General features: G+C 42.5%; 1 non-coding gene across 1 annotated transcript; it reads right to left on the minus strand.

Moving 5' to 3' along the window:
- Positions 1 to 1,437: 1,437 nt before the first annotated feature.
- TRNAW-CCA (transfer RNA tryptophan (anticodon CCA)) lies at positions 1,438 to 1,509 on the minus strand. The gene has a single exon. It is a non-coding gene; the product is annotated as a tRNA-Trp (tRNA).
- Between the last annotated feature and the right edge of the window lie 16,459 nt (positions 1,510 to 17,968).

A 17,968-nucleotide genomic window follows, 5' to 3' on the forward strand; every position in this document is an offset into this window, starting at 1 on the left:
AACTGATGTGTGGGAGAGGTGCCGCCCTTATGTATCTGTAGGTTTTCTGTTCCTGAAGGGCGGATCCCCTCTCTCCGTTGTGCTGTCATGGACTCCGAAAAACACCGTTAACCGGTGAGTAAGACTTTCAGGCTCCCTTAAGACTACGCCCAGGTTCCACCCCAGCTCCTCCTCCACCCCTCAAACCTTCCACAGTCCCACCTCCCACTCTTGGAAAAACTCCACTTCTGCACCACCTCCTCATCAATCACACATTAACAGTTCCCATCGAACACCAGATCACATACATAGCCAGCAGCTTTTGTTTTGTCCAAAAATGTTTTTAATCCGCCTCCACGACAAGGTAACTCTTTTGGCTGGTCCCTACTCTACTCTAACCTATTAAACATTGCTTAAAATATCCAATACTCTTCTTAGACTTATTTTTATTTATTTTTCTTTAAGGGAATGAGTCCCATACATTTTTTAAAATGACCTACAAGGGGCAAATACTGCAACTCCATGACCCGAGAACATATTGCCACCACATAGTGACTGAATAATACCACATACATGGGACAAATACCATTGCACTACGAACAGACCACATACCATATCACCATCCCATAGTGACTGAATAATACCTCATACAAGGCACAAATACCACCACACTGTGACCAGATCACATATTACCACAAATACCGCACACCTTGACCACACCACATATTACCACCCCATAGTGACCTAATAATAGCACATACAAGGAACAAATACCTGGAGGATAGAGGATTAGGTCTATTTTGTCCTCATTAAGATTTAGGAAGCGTGATGAGAAAATGGAGGATATGGCTGATAGACACTCTGGATTTTTGGGCAGCAGAGAGGTGACGTCTGGGCCAGAAAGGTAGATTTTGTTCCAACAAAATCTTGAAAAATTGAATGTAATTGTCACTAGATAAGTAATATGATTCACTTCACTTGCCATTGTTTTTCTTTTATATGGCTGATCATTGTATATTGGAAAGAGGGGAGAGAAAAAAACCCTATCCATAAAGAAAACAAGTGACCCTAATCAGATTTGAACACAAAGCCTTTTGTTCGGAAGTCAGGAATCCTACCACTATTTTGTATGGGCTGTGGAAGGCTACTTATTCTATGCTACTGCTATGCAGTGTTTAGGTCTTGGAAAACAGCACTAAACACCCTGGTATGTGCTAATTTAAAAGGACATGAATAGCATGGAAGATCTGCATGATTACACACTTAGAAGTGAATCCATTAGAAATATAGGGACTGCACAGTTCTAGTCAAAGGAAAACAGCATGCTGGGAACATGACGATAAGCAAAAAGACCAATCAATCTACATCCTAGTCAGAGTCATTTGATGAATGAGAGATATACACACTATGGCTGTTGATAGCAAATTGCTATGCTGTAAAAAAATAAAAAGAAGCTATTGACCCCGACGTGATTCGAACACGCAGCCTTCTGATCTGGAGTCAGACGCGCTACCGTTGCGCCACGAGGTCTGCAGAAAGATGCTTCTTCTACTATGCTTTAGGAAGTGTATTTGCTGTAGAAGGATGTATTAAACACACTGGTACATTCACATTTAGAAGTAGACCTGTGTCTTAACAGGAGACAAGATTTTCACTTTAAGATTAGAGAGCCAGCCTGTCAGACACAAAGGGTCTACACAATATTCAAGAAATAATAAATAGCAATGGAACATGAGAAGAAACAATGGATAATAAACTCTCTCCTTCATCCAAACCTTGTATAAGGGCCATCTGATGGCTGACATAAATGTGTAAAGAGTTGCAGCCAACAATGCCGTTATGATAAAATTAAACATATTTACCATAAATGCGATTTGAACACACAAGCATCTGGCTATGAGTCAACTACAATGTCCTCCAGCACGTTAAAATTTGTTCCAAAGATTAATTTGTCCTCTCAGTCTGACCATTGGTTTCAGGGTGGTAAGCATATGAAATTGACAAGTGAATCCTGAGTTTACTACAAAAAGCGCTCCAGAATTTAGAGATAAATTGTACTCCCCTATCAGGCACAATGTTAAGAGGTTATCCCACACAGCCTTACAATATGAGAAATAAACAACCTGGAGTTTGTCTCTGCATTAGGTAATCCTGACAAATGAACAAAATGAGCTTGTTTGCTGAATCAGTAAACTACCACCCAGATAGCAGTTTTCCCACGAGACAGAGGAAAATCTGTGATGAAATCCATGGACAGATGAGTCCATGGACTTAATGGAATTGGCAATGGAGACGATTCCCCGGCCTGGCTGTTGGCTATGACAGATTTAGCACATGCTCAGACTTCACAACATCTTTACTATCATTATGCATGGATTGCAAACAAAAAGTCTAGCAATGGCTTTCTGTGTAGCAGTAAACCCAGGATGACCACTCAAGACGGAATTATGAAACTCTTTTAACAGATACAATCTTAGGTACACAGGCCAGGTTACTCCAGGTAATTTGGACCCTGGAGTAGCAGAAGGAGCCAACGAGTGGACTTTCCGGATCTCCTCATCCAATTCTGAGGTTATCATGGAAATCACAAATCTGAGGAATGGAGGATGGAGGTTCTGGAGGAGAAACTTAATCGAGACTGCATGATAATGCATCAGATTTCACATTCTTAGACCCCAGCGTGAATGTGATAGAGAAACTAAAAAGGAAAATCTAGAGGAAAACTAGGACAATCTGGCCTGTTTAGGTGTTAGGCCATGTGCACAAGTACAGTATTTTTCTCGTTTTTTCGCTATAAAAACGTGATAAAAATGCAAAAAAAAGCTTACATATGCCTCCTATTATTTACAATGTATTCCGCATTTCTTGTGCAAATGTTGCCTTTTTTCCACGAAAAAATCGCATCGCGGAAAAAAAGCAACATGTTCATTAAATTTGCGGAATTGCGGTGACTCCGCACACCTAGGAATGCATTGATCTGCTTACTTTCCGCATGGGGCTGTGCACACCATGCGGGAAGTAAGCAGATTATGTGCGGTTGGTACCCAGGGTGGAGGAGAGGGGACTCTCCTCCACGGACTGGGCACCATATAATTGTTTAAAAAAAGAATAAAAATAAAAAACAGTGATATACTCACCTTTGATGTCTTCCTGCCTCTCAGCGGTGCACGCTGCCGCTTCCGTTCCTATAGATGCTCTGTGTGAAGGACCTGCGATGATGTTGCGGTCTTGTGATTGGTCGCGCGACCGCTCACGTGACCGCTCACGTGACCGCGACGTCATGGAAGGTCCTGCACACACACACCATCTATAGGAACGGACGCCGCTGAGGAGATCGGCTGTCTGCGGGTAAGTATAACCATTTTTTTTATTTTATTTTATTATTTTTAAACATTCTATCCTTTACTATTGATGCTGCATAGGCAGCATCTATAGTAAAAAGTTGGTCACACTTGTCAATCACTATGTTTGACAAGTGTGACCAACCTGTCAGTCAGTTTTCCAAGCGATGCTACAGATCGCTTGGAAAACTTTAGCATTCTGCAAGCTAATTACGCTTGCAAAATGCTAAGAAAACCGGGAAAAAAAACGCAAAAAAAAAAATGCGGATTTCTTGCAGAAAATTTCCGCTTTTCTTCAGGAAATTTCTGCAAGAAATCCTGACGTGTGCACATATGTCATGATCCCAATGGCAGGGGATCACAAAAGGACAAGCACAAAAACAAAACAAGCTCTAGGGTGATGGAACCTGAGCTGACCGCGATCCTGAACCTAAACACACAACTAGCAGTAGCCGGGGAACGTGCCTACGATGATTCCTAGACGTCTCGCGCCAGCCGAAGAATTAACTTCCCCTATAAGAAGAAACACAGACCTCACTTGCCTCCAGAGAAACACCCCACAGAAATAGCAGCCCCCCACATGTAATAACGGTGAAATGAGAGGAAAGCACATACGTAGTTATGAAAATAGAATCAGCAAAAATGAGGCCCGCTAAAGCTAGATAGCAGAGGATACAAAAGTGAACTGCGCGGTCAGCGAAAAACCCTTCAAAAAACCATCCTGAAATTACTTGAACTCATGTGCCAACTCATGGAACATGAGGAGTAATTTCAGCCCACTAGAGCAACCAGCAGCAAGGAATCACATATCTGCAAGCTGGACTAAGACAAAAATTAAGCAAAACGTGGAACAGGAAAATAAAAACTTAGCTTGTCCTGAAGATAACAGACGCAGGGAGCAGAGGTAAAAAGACACGCTGATTACATTGATAGCCGGCGAGGAAATGACAAAAAAGGCAGGTTAAATAGGAAACTCCCATAACCTGATGGAACAGGTGGACACCAGAGACCGCAGAGAACACAAGTCACCCAGTACCATCAGTAACCACCAGAGGGAGCCCAAAAACAGAACTCACAACAGTACCCCCCCCTTGAGGAGGGGTCACCGAACCCTCACGAGAACCACCAGGGCGACTAGGATGAGCCCTATGAAAAGCACGGACTAAATCGGCAGCATGAACATCAGAGGCAATCACCCAAGAATTATCCTCCTGACCATAACCCTTCCACTTGACCAAATACTGGAGTTTCCGTCTGGAAACACGAGAATCCAAGATCTTCTCCACAACATACTCCAATTCACCCTCCACCAGCACCGGAGCAGGAGGCTCAAGCGAAGGAACGACAGGTACCTCATACTTCCGCAACAACGACCGATGGAACACATTATGAATAGCAAACGATGCCGGGAGATCCAAACGAAACGACACAGGGTTAAGAATTTCCAAGATCCTATAGGGACCGATGAACCGAGGCTTGAACTTAGGAGAAGAGACCTTCATAGGAACAAAACGAGAAGACAACCACACCAAGTCCCCAACAAGAAGTCGAGGACCCACGCGGCGACGGCGATTAGCAAACTGCTGAGCCCTCTCCTGGGACAACTTCAAATTGTCCACCACATGACTCCAAATCCGATGCAACCTATCCACCACCATGTCCACTCCAGGACAATCAGAAGGCTCCACCTGACCAGAGGAAAAACGAGGATGAAACCCCAAATTACAAAAGAAAGGAGAAACCAAGGTAGCAGAACTAGCCCGATTATTAAGGGCAAACTCGGCAAGCGGCAAAAAGGAAACCCAGTCATCTTGATCAGCAGAAACAAAACACCTTAAATAAGTTTCTAAAGTCTGATTAGTTCGTTCCGTCTGGCTATTCGTCTGGGGATGGAATGCAGACGAAAAGGACAAATAAATGCCCATCTTAGCACAGAACGTCCGCCAAAATCTAGACACAAACTGGGATCCCCTGTCAGAAACGATGTTCTCCGGAATGCCGTGCAAACGGACCACGTTTTGAAAAAACAGAGGGACCAACTCAGAGGAGGAAGGTAACTTAGGCAAGGGTACCAGATGAACCATCTTAGAAAAGCGGTCACACACAACCCATATGACGGACATCTTTTGAGAGACAGGGAGATCCGAAATAAAGTCCATGGAAATGTGCGTCCAAGGCCTCTTCGGGATAGGCAAAGGCAACAACAATCCACTGGCCCGAGAACAGCAAGGCTTAGCCCGAGCGCGAACTCCACAAGACTGCACGAAAGAACGCACATCCCTCGACAAGGAAGGCCACCAAAAAGACCTGGCCACCAAGTCTCTAGTACCAAATATTCCAGGATGACCTGCCAACACAGAAGAATGGACCTCGGAGATGACTCTACTGGTCCAATTATCCGGAACAAACAGTCTTTCCGGCGGACAACGATCAGGTTTATCCACCTGAAACTCCTGCAAAGCATGTCGCAAGTCTGGGGAGACAGCCGACAAAATCACCCCATCCCTAAGGATACCAGTGGGCTCAGAATTTCCAGGGGAGTCAGGCACAAAACTCCTAGAAAGAGCATCCGCCTTCACATTCTTTGAACCTGGCAGGTATGAAACCACAAAATTGAAACGGGAGAAAAACAGTGACCAATGAGCCTGTCTAGGATTCAGACGCTTGGCAGACTCAAGGTACATCAGATTTTTGTGATCAGTCAAGACCACCACACGATGTCTAGCACCCTCAAGCCAATGACGCCACTCCTCAAATGCCCACTTCATGGCCAAAAGCTCCTGATTACTAACATCATAATTCCGTTCAGCGGGCGAAAATTTTCTAGAAAAGAACGCACATGGCTTCATCACTGAGCCATCGGAGCTTCTCTGTGACAAAACCGCCCCCGCTCCGATCTCGGAAGCATCAACCTCAACCTGAAAAGGAAGCGACGTATCTGGCTGACGCAACACAGGAGCAGAAGAAAACCGGCGCTTAAGTTCCTGAAAGGCCTCCACAGCCGCAGGAGACCAATCAGTAACATCAGCACCCTTTTTAGTCAAATCCGTCAAAGGCTTAACAACACTAGAAAAATTAGTTATGAAGCGACGATAAAAATTAGCAAAGCCCAAGAACTTCTGTAGACTCTTAAGAGATGTAGGCTGCGTCCAGTCACAAATAGCCTGAACCTTGACGGGATCCATCTCAATAGTAGAAGGGGAAAAAATATACCCCAAAAAAGAAATCTTCTGGACTCCAAAGAGACATTTAGAACCCTTTACAAACAAAGAATTGGCCCGCAGGACCTGAAACACCTTCCTGACCTGCTGAACATGAGACTCCCAGTCATCAGAAAAAAACAAAACATCATCCAAATACACGATAATAAATTTATCCAGATATTCATGGAAAATAACGTGCATAAAAGACTGGAAGACAGAAGGAGCATTAGACAGTCCAAAAGGCATCACCAAATACTCGAAATGGCCCTCAGGCGTATTAAATGCGGTTTTCCACTCATCACCCTGCCTTATCCGCACAAGATTATACGCACCCCGAAGATCAATCTTAGTGAACCATTTAGCCCCCTTAATGCGAGCGAACAAATCAGTCAACAATGGCAAAGGATACTGATATTTGACTGTAATCTTATTCAAAAGACGATAATCTATGCAAGGCCTCAAGGAACCATCTTTTTTGGCCACAAAAAAAAAACCTGCTCCCAAAGGGGACGAAGATGGACGGATATGTCCCTTTTCCAAGGACTCCTTAACATAATTCCGCATAGCAGTATGCTCTGGCACTGACAGATTGAACAAACGACCTTTAGGGAATTTACTGCCAGGAATCAAATCTATAGCACAATCGCAATCCCTGTGAGGAGGAAGCGAACTGAGCTTAGGCTCCTCAAAAACCTCCCGATAATCAGACAAAAATACCGGAACCTCAGAAGGAGTAGATGAAGCGATAGAAATCGGAGATGCATCATCATGAACCCCCTGACATCCCCAGCTTAACACAGACATTGTTTTCCAGTCCAGGACTGGGTTATGAGTTTGTAACCATGGCAGACCAAGCACTAAGACATCATGTAAATTATACAGTACCAGGAAGCGAATCACCTCCTGATGAATGGGAGTCATACGCATGGTCACTTGTGTCCAGTACTGAGGTTTATTCATAGCCAAAGGTGTAGAGTCAATTCCCTTCAAAGGAATAGGAACTTCCAGAGGTTCCAGACTAAACCCACAGCGATTGGCAAATGACCAATCCATAAGACTCAGGGCAGCGCCTGAATCCACATAGGCATCCACAACGCCGATCAATCTGAATAGCCATAGTCATGGACTCATTCAGACCTGTAGGCGCCGGGAACCCCACCATAACATCTTTAATGGCCTCAGAAAGGCCATCTCTGAATTTTGCAGCCAGAGCGCACTCATTCCACTGAGTAAGCACCGACCATTTCCGAAATTTCTGACAATATATTTCTGCTTCATCTTGCCCCTGAGAGAGAGCCAATAAAGCTTTTTCAGCCTGAATCTCTAGGTTAGGTTCCTCATAGAGCAAACCCAATGCCAGAAAAAATGCATCCACATTGAGCAACGCAGGATCCCCTGGTGCCAATGCAAATGCCCAATTCTGAGGGTCACCCCGCAGGAAAGATATAACAATCTTGACCTGCTGAGCAGGGTCTCCAGAGGAGCGAGATTTCAAGGAAAGAAACAACTTGCAATTGTTCCTAAAATTCAGAAAACTAGATCTATCTCCAGAAAAAAAAACTCTGGGACAGGAATTCTAGGTTCAGACATAGGCGTATGTACAACAAAATCTTGTATATTTTGAACCTTAGCAGCAAGATTATTCAGGCTGGAAGCCAAACTCTGGACGTCCATGATAAACAGCTGAGGTCAGAGCCATTCAAGGATTAAGAGGAGGAAAGAAGCAGTCAAGCTGCAATTAAGGCTAGGCAGCAAACACTGAGGAGGGGAAAAAAAAAAAAAAAAAAAAACATCCTCAGACTACTTTCCTCCTACTTCAGCCAAAACGATGACCAATTTTTTTTGGCCGGCTGTACTGTCATGATCCCAATGGCAGGGGATCACAAAAGGACAAGCACAAAAACAAAACAAGCTCTAGGGTGATGGAACCTGAGCTGACCGCGATCCTGAACCTAAACACACAACTAGCAGTAGCCGGGGAACGTGCCTACGATGATTCCTAGACGTCTCGCGCCAGCCGAAGAATTAACTTCCCCTATAAGAAGAAACACAGACCTCACTTGCCTCCAGAGAAACACCCCACAGAAATAGCAGCCCCCCACATGTAATAACGGTGAAATGAGAGGAAAGCACATACGTAGTTATGAAAATAGAATCAGCAAAAATGAGGCCCGCTAAAGCTAGATAGCAGAGGATACAAAAGTGAACTGCGCGGTCAGCGAAAAACCCTTCAAAAAACCATCCTGAAATTACTTGAACTCATGTGCCAACTCATGGAACATGAGGAGTAATTTCAGCCCACTAGAGCAACCAGCAGCAAGGAATCACATATCTGCAAGCTGGACTAAGACAAAAATTAAGCAAAACGTGGAACAGGAAAATAAAAACTTAGCTTGTCCTGAAGATAACAGACGCAGGGAGCAGAGGTAAAAAGACACGCTGATTACATTGATAGCCGGCGAGGAAATGACAAAAAAGGCAGGTTAAATAGGAAACTCCCATAACCTGATGGAACAGGTGGACACCAGAGACCGCAGAGAACACAAGTCACCCAGTACCATCAGTAACCACCAGAGGGAGCCCAAAAACAGAACTCACAACACACATACCCTTAGCCTGTCACCTACTTTTTCATATATAATCTTCGGCCAACGCCATCAGGGGCTTATCTACAGCATTCTGTAATGCTGTAGATAAGCCCCCGATGTAACCTGAAAGATAAGAATAACAAGTTAGATTATACTCACCCGGGGGGGGGCAGTACGGTGCGGTCCTGTCCGATGGGTGTTGCGGTCCTCCCATCTTCATGTGATGACGTCCTCTTCCATGCTTCCTGTCGTGGCTCCTGCGCAGGCATACGTTATCTGCCCTGTTGAGGGCAGAGCAAAGTACTGCAGTGCTCAGGCGTCGGGAAAGGTCCAAGAAGCCAAGCGCCTGCACACTGCAGTACTTTGCTCTGCACTCAACAGGGCAGAGAATTACACCTGCACAGGGGCCACGATAGGAAGCAAGGAAGAGGACGTCATCGCATGAAGATGGGAGGCGCCAGACCAGGACCGCGACACCCATCGGACCGCACCGGACCGCTGTCCCGAGTGAGTATAATCTAATTTGTTTTTCTTATCTTACAGGTTACATCGGGGGCTTATCTACAGCATTACAGAATGCTGTAGATAAGCCCCTGATGGCGGTGGCCGCAGCTTATATACGAAAAAGTAGGTGACAGATTCCCTTTAAGTATAAAGAAACACATTTATTGACAGCAAGTACAAAGAGTATTCAGGAGTGAGTAAAATTACATTTATTTTCAATTATACCGCCCTGGTGAACCGACACAAATCTCACACTTTAATTAACCCTGCTGTACTGTTCGGGTCAATATGACCCAAAATGATTTTTGAGACCCTGTAGATTTTTTTATATGAGGATTTGAAACTAGTGGTATCTTCACTTCTCCTCATTTGTGGAGCTCTATATATTTTTTGGTTTTTATTATTTTTTTTTGCTTACTTTTTTCTACACGCTGATTGTTACACTTGTACTGTTCGGGTCAATATGACCTGATAGCATTTTATACTGTTCTACAGGTCTCTGATTATTTCTGACTGCAAAAGTTCTGTTTTTTTATGTGTACTTCATCTCAAAATGGTGGTGGTTTCACTGTTCTTATCAGTAAACAAGTAATTATCTAGTATTATCCAATTGCTGTTTGTGAGAGAGGAGACTGGTTCTCAATCATTCAAAGGCTGGGGGTTCACTGTCATCAGTAATCAAGTATTTATTTAGTTAAATGCATTTTCAGTTTGTGAGAGAAGACACTGTTGTCTTATAAATTGGACACCAGTCATTTGACTTACACCCTGAAGCTATGTCCTGTGAAAGAGACACTGGAATCTAGGAGAGAGAGAGAGCACTGAGCTGTGAATACACATCTTTACAGGTATTCTTTTTTTTCAAAACTTGGATAAGAATGTTTCTAAAATGTTTATTTACTGACGCTGTAAATACATATCTTTACAACTATTCTTTTCTTTTCCAAACATAGGTAATTCTAATGAGCACAATGCACCATGACAATGCCGTAAGTGATAGAGAAGACAGAAAGCCTGACATTATTTTGGATTATAATGCCACAAAGGGAGCAGTTGATACTTTTGACCAAGCAATATCAACATATACATGCAAACGCAAAACCAATTGGTGGCCAATGATTTTATTTTATAACATACTGGATGTTTCTGCATACAATGCATTTGTCTTATGGAGAGAAATCGACCCCGATTGGAACCGGAATAAGCTGCATAAAAGAAGATTATTTCTTGAGGAATTGGGCAAATCCCTGGTTAGGCCATATATTGAGAGCAGAAAAGTGACCCCCAGAAGTGAAGGAGCAACAGCCATTGTAAAAAGTATCCAGCATGCTCAAGAAAGAGACTCCACATCCACCGCCTCCACCAGCACAGCTACCAGCAGCACAGCTACCAGCAAAAAAATGGAAGAGATGTAGCTTCTGTCCATCTTCCTGTGACAATAAGACTAATCTGACATGTTCAGGATGTTCAAAATATCTGTGTAAAGGACATGTGTCTTATTATTGTGTTCAGTGTAAAAACACATGAACATGTTCAGTTTTTCTTTTTTCTTTCTAAAAAGGTTGAAGTTTTTATGATTTTTCATTTGTTGATTTATAAATATTGTTTTCAAAAAGTTAAATTTCATGTTTTAGTAATAGTAATGTAAAGCTTCTTTGTTATTTGTGTGCAGAATGCCAACAATCAAAGATAATTGTAAAAAGCCTGTGTAACCTTTTTATGAAAAAAAATAAATTATTAAGTTTAAATTTAAATTTTTCATTTTTTTATGATCAACCATGTTCACATACAGTATAATAATGAAAAAAGTATTCAAATAAAACACTTAGATTAGCTAAAAATCAAGAATTAATAGGTCGGGTCATATTGACCCGGGAACAGTACAAGTGTATAGCAAATGCGAACAGAACAGCAGGGTTAAAGAAATTACCGTAATTAAATAAATAAAAGGACAACAAAGAATCATTACAATTATTATCTTAAAAATATGTTGTTTACCCTAAAGCAATCCCTTTTAATGTTTGGCCTTTAGTTGAAAGAGTCCATACTAGGAAGGAGTGGACCTGTGGAAGTTCGGATTTATTAGGTTTGACCGAACTTGAGTCCAAAGTTTGGTTTGGGTACCAGAACTTGACCCCAGACCTCATGTAAGTCAATTGGGACCCAAACTTTGGTGCTGTAAAATATCTGTAAAATGGTCATAGTAAGGACTACAGGGCTGCAAAAGGAAACAGAGTGGGGGTAAGAGCAGGACAATTGCCTTGAAAAACAAATGTGGATAGGAAAATAACTTAAAATAACATATAATAAAAAAATAATAATCTTGAACTAGGAGGTGGAGGTCCAAGTGGAAGACTTGAGCAGTGCCTTACGTGTGTATTTTACGGTACTTATTAAATAAATGAAAAAAACGATGTGGTGTCCCCCCTATTTTTAATAACCCGCCAAGGGAAAGCAGGCATCTATTTCCTGATCTTATTATGCTGGGAAAGGGCCAATATCCATGGACATTCCGAGCCTATTAATATCCCCCAATTGTCTGCTTTGCATTTGCTAGGTAGTAAACCAAGGGGACCCTAAAAAAAGATGTGGGGTCTCCTCTATGTTTAATAACCAGCTAAGGCAAAGCAGACAGCTGGGAACTGATATTAATAGGCTTGGAAGGGCTATGGATAATGACTCATTCCCAGTAGTCAAAAGAAATAAACGCACCAACCAAAGACCTTTATTTGAAAAAATCACTTTCTCTTTGATCCATTTATTAAGAAAAAAATTATCCTAACCGGTCTGCTGTAATCCATATGTAGGTCCCATGATGAACCCTGTATTTTTTGTCCTGTGCATGGAACCCCCTTCAGAGAAGGAAGCTCCATAGACTGAAGTAGCAGCTGCTGCTGGTTCTAACACTGTACTCTGCGAGAATCGGCCGCTGTGAACTGAGGTGACATCAGTAAGGTTACCTCAGTTCACAGACACCTGTTCTAACTATGACATCACAAGAGCCGAAATGAAGAGCGGTGAAGTCACAGGGGATGCAGTGTTATTTTTTTTAGGGTACCCCCATTTTTAATAACCAGCAAAGGCAACGCAGACAGCTGGGGAATGATATTAATAGGCTGGGAAGGTCTATCGATATTGACATCGCATAATAACACCAGGTCAAGCTATCTGCTTTCCCTTGGCTGGTTATTAAAAATAGGGGGGAAAACACAACTAGGTGTATGGTGCAAACCCCGAACTGTACTGTTCGGCTTCGCTCATCCTTAGTCCATACATGAATTATCACACTCCACAGTAAAAACATAGGGCCCAGTTAATCAAGGTGTAAAACACTTTGAAATGCCCCAAAATGTTGCATCTTTTGCCATAATTACGCCAGTCATACCTAGAAAGCTGGGTAAACTTTTAGGGGCAGTGTTGGGAGTCCTTATCATGCACACCATGGGTACATTCAGCATTGTGCTCTGATTTTCACTTATCTCTAATTTCTACAGGCCCAGTGATGAGTGATGGCTGGTTATTCAAAATAATGGAGACCGCACAACAATTTTTTAATTATTTATTTATTTACAGTAATAGGATATAGTTGTTGCTGTCGGTCACACAGCTATAAGAACACAGTGTTAAATAAGACACAGTGTGATTTTCTTTCAATTATGTGCACTGCCCATGCACCACTGCACGCTGTGTCTTATTTAACACTGTTTTCTTACATCTGTGTGATCACCGCCAACATCCTATTACTGTTATAGTTTGCTTTGTTTCCTTTACATCCACGCACTGGCTCTGGTTCCCCCTACTTCTTTGCATGTGTCATCCTGTCTCCATTATCCTCGTCAGCTTTTGGCGTCTACACACGGTGATTGATATTGGCCCCCCTGCTGTGCTGATGCCTCTCACCTGGTGATACCGATGCTGGCCGGCATCATGGTTGCCATGATGACGCATGCATCACTTCCAGTCCAGGGGGAGTGTGAATGGGGAGGGGGGACCTCTTCCGGATCACAGTTCATAATTTTTATCTATGAATTCACAGCACGTCTTAGGACGTGTATGCCCCCTGACAAAGTTAGGATCGAAACGCATGTTGGGGCAGGTGCGCAGTTCCTTGGGGTTCATGCTGTTCCTGTGCATCATTACATGTTTGTTTGCACATGGCAATGGTGGCTGTCTGTATATAACTATACATGCGTTTACTGGTTACTCTCTAGCACTTGCCTCCTATGTAGGGACTCAATTATTGCATTAACAATTATCATGACATTTCTGTTTTTGACTGTAATATGCACATTTTAATCAAGTTAGTCATGTTACATACTTTGCTATATGCAGCTACACCCATGTATCTGTGTCTCAGGTTTTTATACCACTTTTTGTGACATTTGTGCCACCCCCTTCCCTTTACACCTGTTGTATATTTGTTTACTAAATAAACTTTACTTTGTTCATATATTTGGACCAGAGTATCCTCTTTTTCCTCCAGTTTTTCTATTTGAATATTTGGTTAATAATAATAAACTTTGGCTAATGGAGGGCATAACACCTGCATGGTTGGATTTGGAGGCTCAGATTCATGATACCAAACCCATAAAGAGAATCTTCCTCGAACATATATTCAATCTAAATAATCATAAATCAAAACATCCTATATTATCGGCAATTGTGTGTGCTTGGGGATCCTTGACCAACCAAAAGGACAAAACAGAAGGGAACCCTGGAGACAAACTTCCATTGACATTAATAGCTACTGCTTTAGGGACCACTTTTCCAGAAAACTGGATAAAGGGTGGTATAGACAAGCTGGGTGATCTGCTCAGTGATAATAAAATCAAGTCTTTTTCAGAAATAAAGAAAAAATATAACATCCCTTCGGAGGAAATCATGCAGTTCTTTACCATAAAGGACTTATTAAAAAAATTCTTGGGTAAAGTTACTATTAAATCAGAAATATCCCATCTCCTCCTCAAAAATACTACACATAAGATTTTCTGGAGCACAGGTTTCATATACAGGTTTTTTAATAAAGACTGTGAGTTTGGGAAAAATAGGTACATACAAAAACGGGAGAAGGAATTACAGTTTAGAGCGTCCAGGAAAAAGTGGGAGATTGCCATTAACTATACCTATGCGTCAACAATTTCGATTCCTCTGCATGAGTCCTATCTTAAGATCCTAACCAGGTGGTATCTCACGCCTTCCAGAGTTGCACATTTCAGGGTGGACGAGTCCCCATTATGTTGGAGAGATTGTGGAGGAAAAGGTGACATGATGCATGTCTTCTGGTCGTGCCCGAAACTTGGAGGTTTGTGGAGATAAATTTCAGAATACATCAGCAAACTTATCAGCAGAGACTTTGCTTTCTCCTCGCTAAATCTATTGTTCTCATTGAACTTGGAGGACATCCACCCTTCCACAAGACATGTCATCATCCACATCTTGTTAATTGCAAAAAATTTGATTGCTACATTCTGGAAGAGACTTGATCCCCCAAAGCTCCCTGACGTTGTGGAAAGGTTACAAACACACAACGCGCTTGATCTTAAATTCGCTATAGTGAACGATTGTATACATAAATATGAAAAGAAGTGGAACATTTGGAACACCATATATCAAAGTTAACTGTTAATTGTGGAGTTACGGAATGTTGATACATTCTTGTGTATATAGTTTAGTATAGGAAAATGGAAGCTGGTGACAAGACAGATTAGAAGACAAATCGTTACAAGCATTAATAAATCTGTCTACACTATGGTTACTTTCTTTTACCTTTCCTTCCCCTCTTTCCCCCTTCCCCCACCCAACATTCCCATTCCCTATGTTCCCCTATATGTATCCATGGATGAAGCATATATCAATACAAAATCAATGCATAAAGTTTGTTGTTATATTTAAAAGTATAATAAAAACACTTAAAAAAATAAAATAAAAAAAATAATAATAATAAACTTTTAGAAAAATAGCCAGAGCTGGGTTGGGACAGGGTGCAGGGTGTGACCAAGCCCATTGACTAATTCAATATTTTGTATATTGTATACTTTGTACAGGAATAACTGCATCTAAATATTTTACACATCGGTTTGGAGAAATTTTAGCCGTTCTTCCTGACAAAACAGCTTCAGCTTTGTTATATTGGCAGGTTTTCTCCAGAAACAGGACCAAACCATGATACTACAGTTACAGGTGGTATGAGGTTTTCATGCTGAATGCCGTTTTTTCATTCTCCAAATATATTATTGTTTCTGGTTACTGACTTTGGATTGTTTTGACTTCCATCTGCCTTACATTTCTGACTCTGACTCTATCCTCCTGATATTCATCTCGACTTTCTCCTGATTACCTTGCCTTCAAATTCTGTCCTGACTCAGTTCTCTCTGGTTCTGACCATGCATGAGACTGTCCTCTGCCAGCTCGCTCATAGTGTTGAGCCACCTCCCAAGTGTTTGGTTTCAGGGACGTGTTCGACGAATGTTCATCGAACGTTCGACAAACACCGTCGAAGCCCATTGAAATCAATGGCAGGGAAACACAAACACATACAAACACATGCAAAACACATAGAAAACACCTTAAAAGGTGTCCAAAAGCTGACAAACTGCTCAGAAGACACAACAAATACATGGAAAAGTCACAACTACATATAGTCAAGTGAAAAGAAAAGAGGTGGAGGAGTAAAAGGAGGAGACACAGATATAGGCATGTCATGCCCTTCTATAATCAAGAAAGGCTGGAGTAAAAATCTAAAATCACTCTATCAACACCCAGACGTCTTGACCAAAAAAATAAAAAAATAAATATCTTTAGGTAGAATGGCGGCGGGTCCATTCAGAACACTTCCTTAGAAGACGCAGTGGTACCCCCGTTGGGAGTTGTGCCAAAAAATGAACCCAATACATTCAGACTAATCCACCATTTGTCATATCCAAGGGGCAGGTCAGTAAACGACAACATCGACGTGGAACCAAGTACAGTACAATGTACTCTACTTCCTTTGACGAGGCAATCAGGTGGGTCAAAAAGCTGGTAAGGGGCACCCTAATGGCCAAAACAGACATTGAGGGGGCGTTCTGGTTACTACCTGTGCCTCCGAATAGTGTCCTCCCATTGGGCTGCTTCTGTGAAGGAGCATACTACATAGATCGCTGTTTGCCTATGGGGTGCTCCATATCCTGCTGACTATTTGAGGCATTTAGTTGCTTCCTCGAATGTGTCGTCATGGACGTTTGTAAGGCGGCACATATTATCCATTACCTCGACGACTTCTTATGCCTGGGCCCAAAAGATTTGCCAGTGTGAAAACACGCGGTAGTCCACCTGTGAGAAGGAGAGAGCTGGAGGGAGAGTGGACACCCCAGAGCCGAGGGGTTAGATTGAGAAAGAAAGAAGGCACTAAATTCTACTACGTCCAAAAGGATTTCCTGGGCTAGATGCCGTTACAAAATAGTAGTTAGGTAAACAGGCGGTGTAGCTTGCTTCATGGGTGAAGTACGCTGCTGAGTAGCACCAAATTCTACTATGCCCAAAAGGATTTCCTGGGCCAGATGCCGTTAAAAATAGTACTTAGGTAAACAGGCAGTGGGTGGCTGGGCTACTCTGCTGACTAGCAGACACTGAAGCTTTGGAGCAGACCTCTGAATCCCAGGCCATAGTATGAGTAAACAACTCTGCAGACGACCCCACCCACCTGGAATTGACGATGGCAACGTCATGTAGAACCCAGCAAGGGGACTAAATAAAGAGTCTCCATTTTTTCCAAATATTCGGCCACAGACACCACTTAAGTGGCATCAATTTCGCCAGAGTTTTTTAAAATGGTTGGTGAGGTGATTTTCTAAAATCATCAAGCTTTTAGTCTCCCCAAGATGACACAGGGGTAGAAAAGTCCTTGCGGATCCAGGATTTGTTCATCTTGATGAACGTTAGTCTGTCTACATTGTCACAGCCGCGTGCGCTTATCTGTCAGAACACCACCAGCAGCGCTGAACACATGTTCAGAGAGAACGCTGGCTGCGGGGCACGACAAAATCTCCAAGGCGTGAGTGGCGAGCTCAGGCCATTTTTCAAGATTGGAAACCCAAAATGAGCAAGGGTCCAGTTCCACGGTCATGGCATCGATGTTAACTTGGAGATACTCTTGCAACATCATCCTCTATGCGCGTTGGCTGTGCGTCAGACTTCTTGTCTCCCGTGGCCTTGCAAAGGATGGTCTAAAAAAATATTGAAACGATTGGAAAAAATTGCTGTTACCACCAGATACGATGTTACTGTTACGGTTTGAGTGATGACTCGATAGTCCCACGGTTGGCAAGTTAGAACTCAGAACTACGTGCACCACTGGTGTTTTGTATAAAAGCAG

Source organism: Ranitomeya imitator, chromosome 3 (assembly GCF_032444005.1).
Source record: "Ranitomeya imitator isolate aRanImi1 chromosome 3, aRanImi1.pri, whole genome shotgun sequence".
In the NCBI taxonomy this organism is placed as follows: Eukaryota; Metazoa; Chordata; class Amphibia; order Anura; family Dendrobatidae; genus Ranitomeya; species Ranitomeya imitator.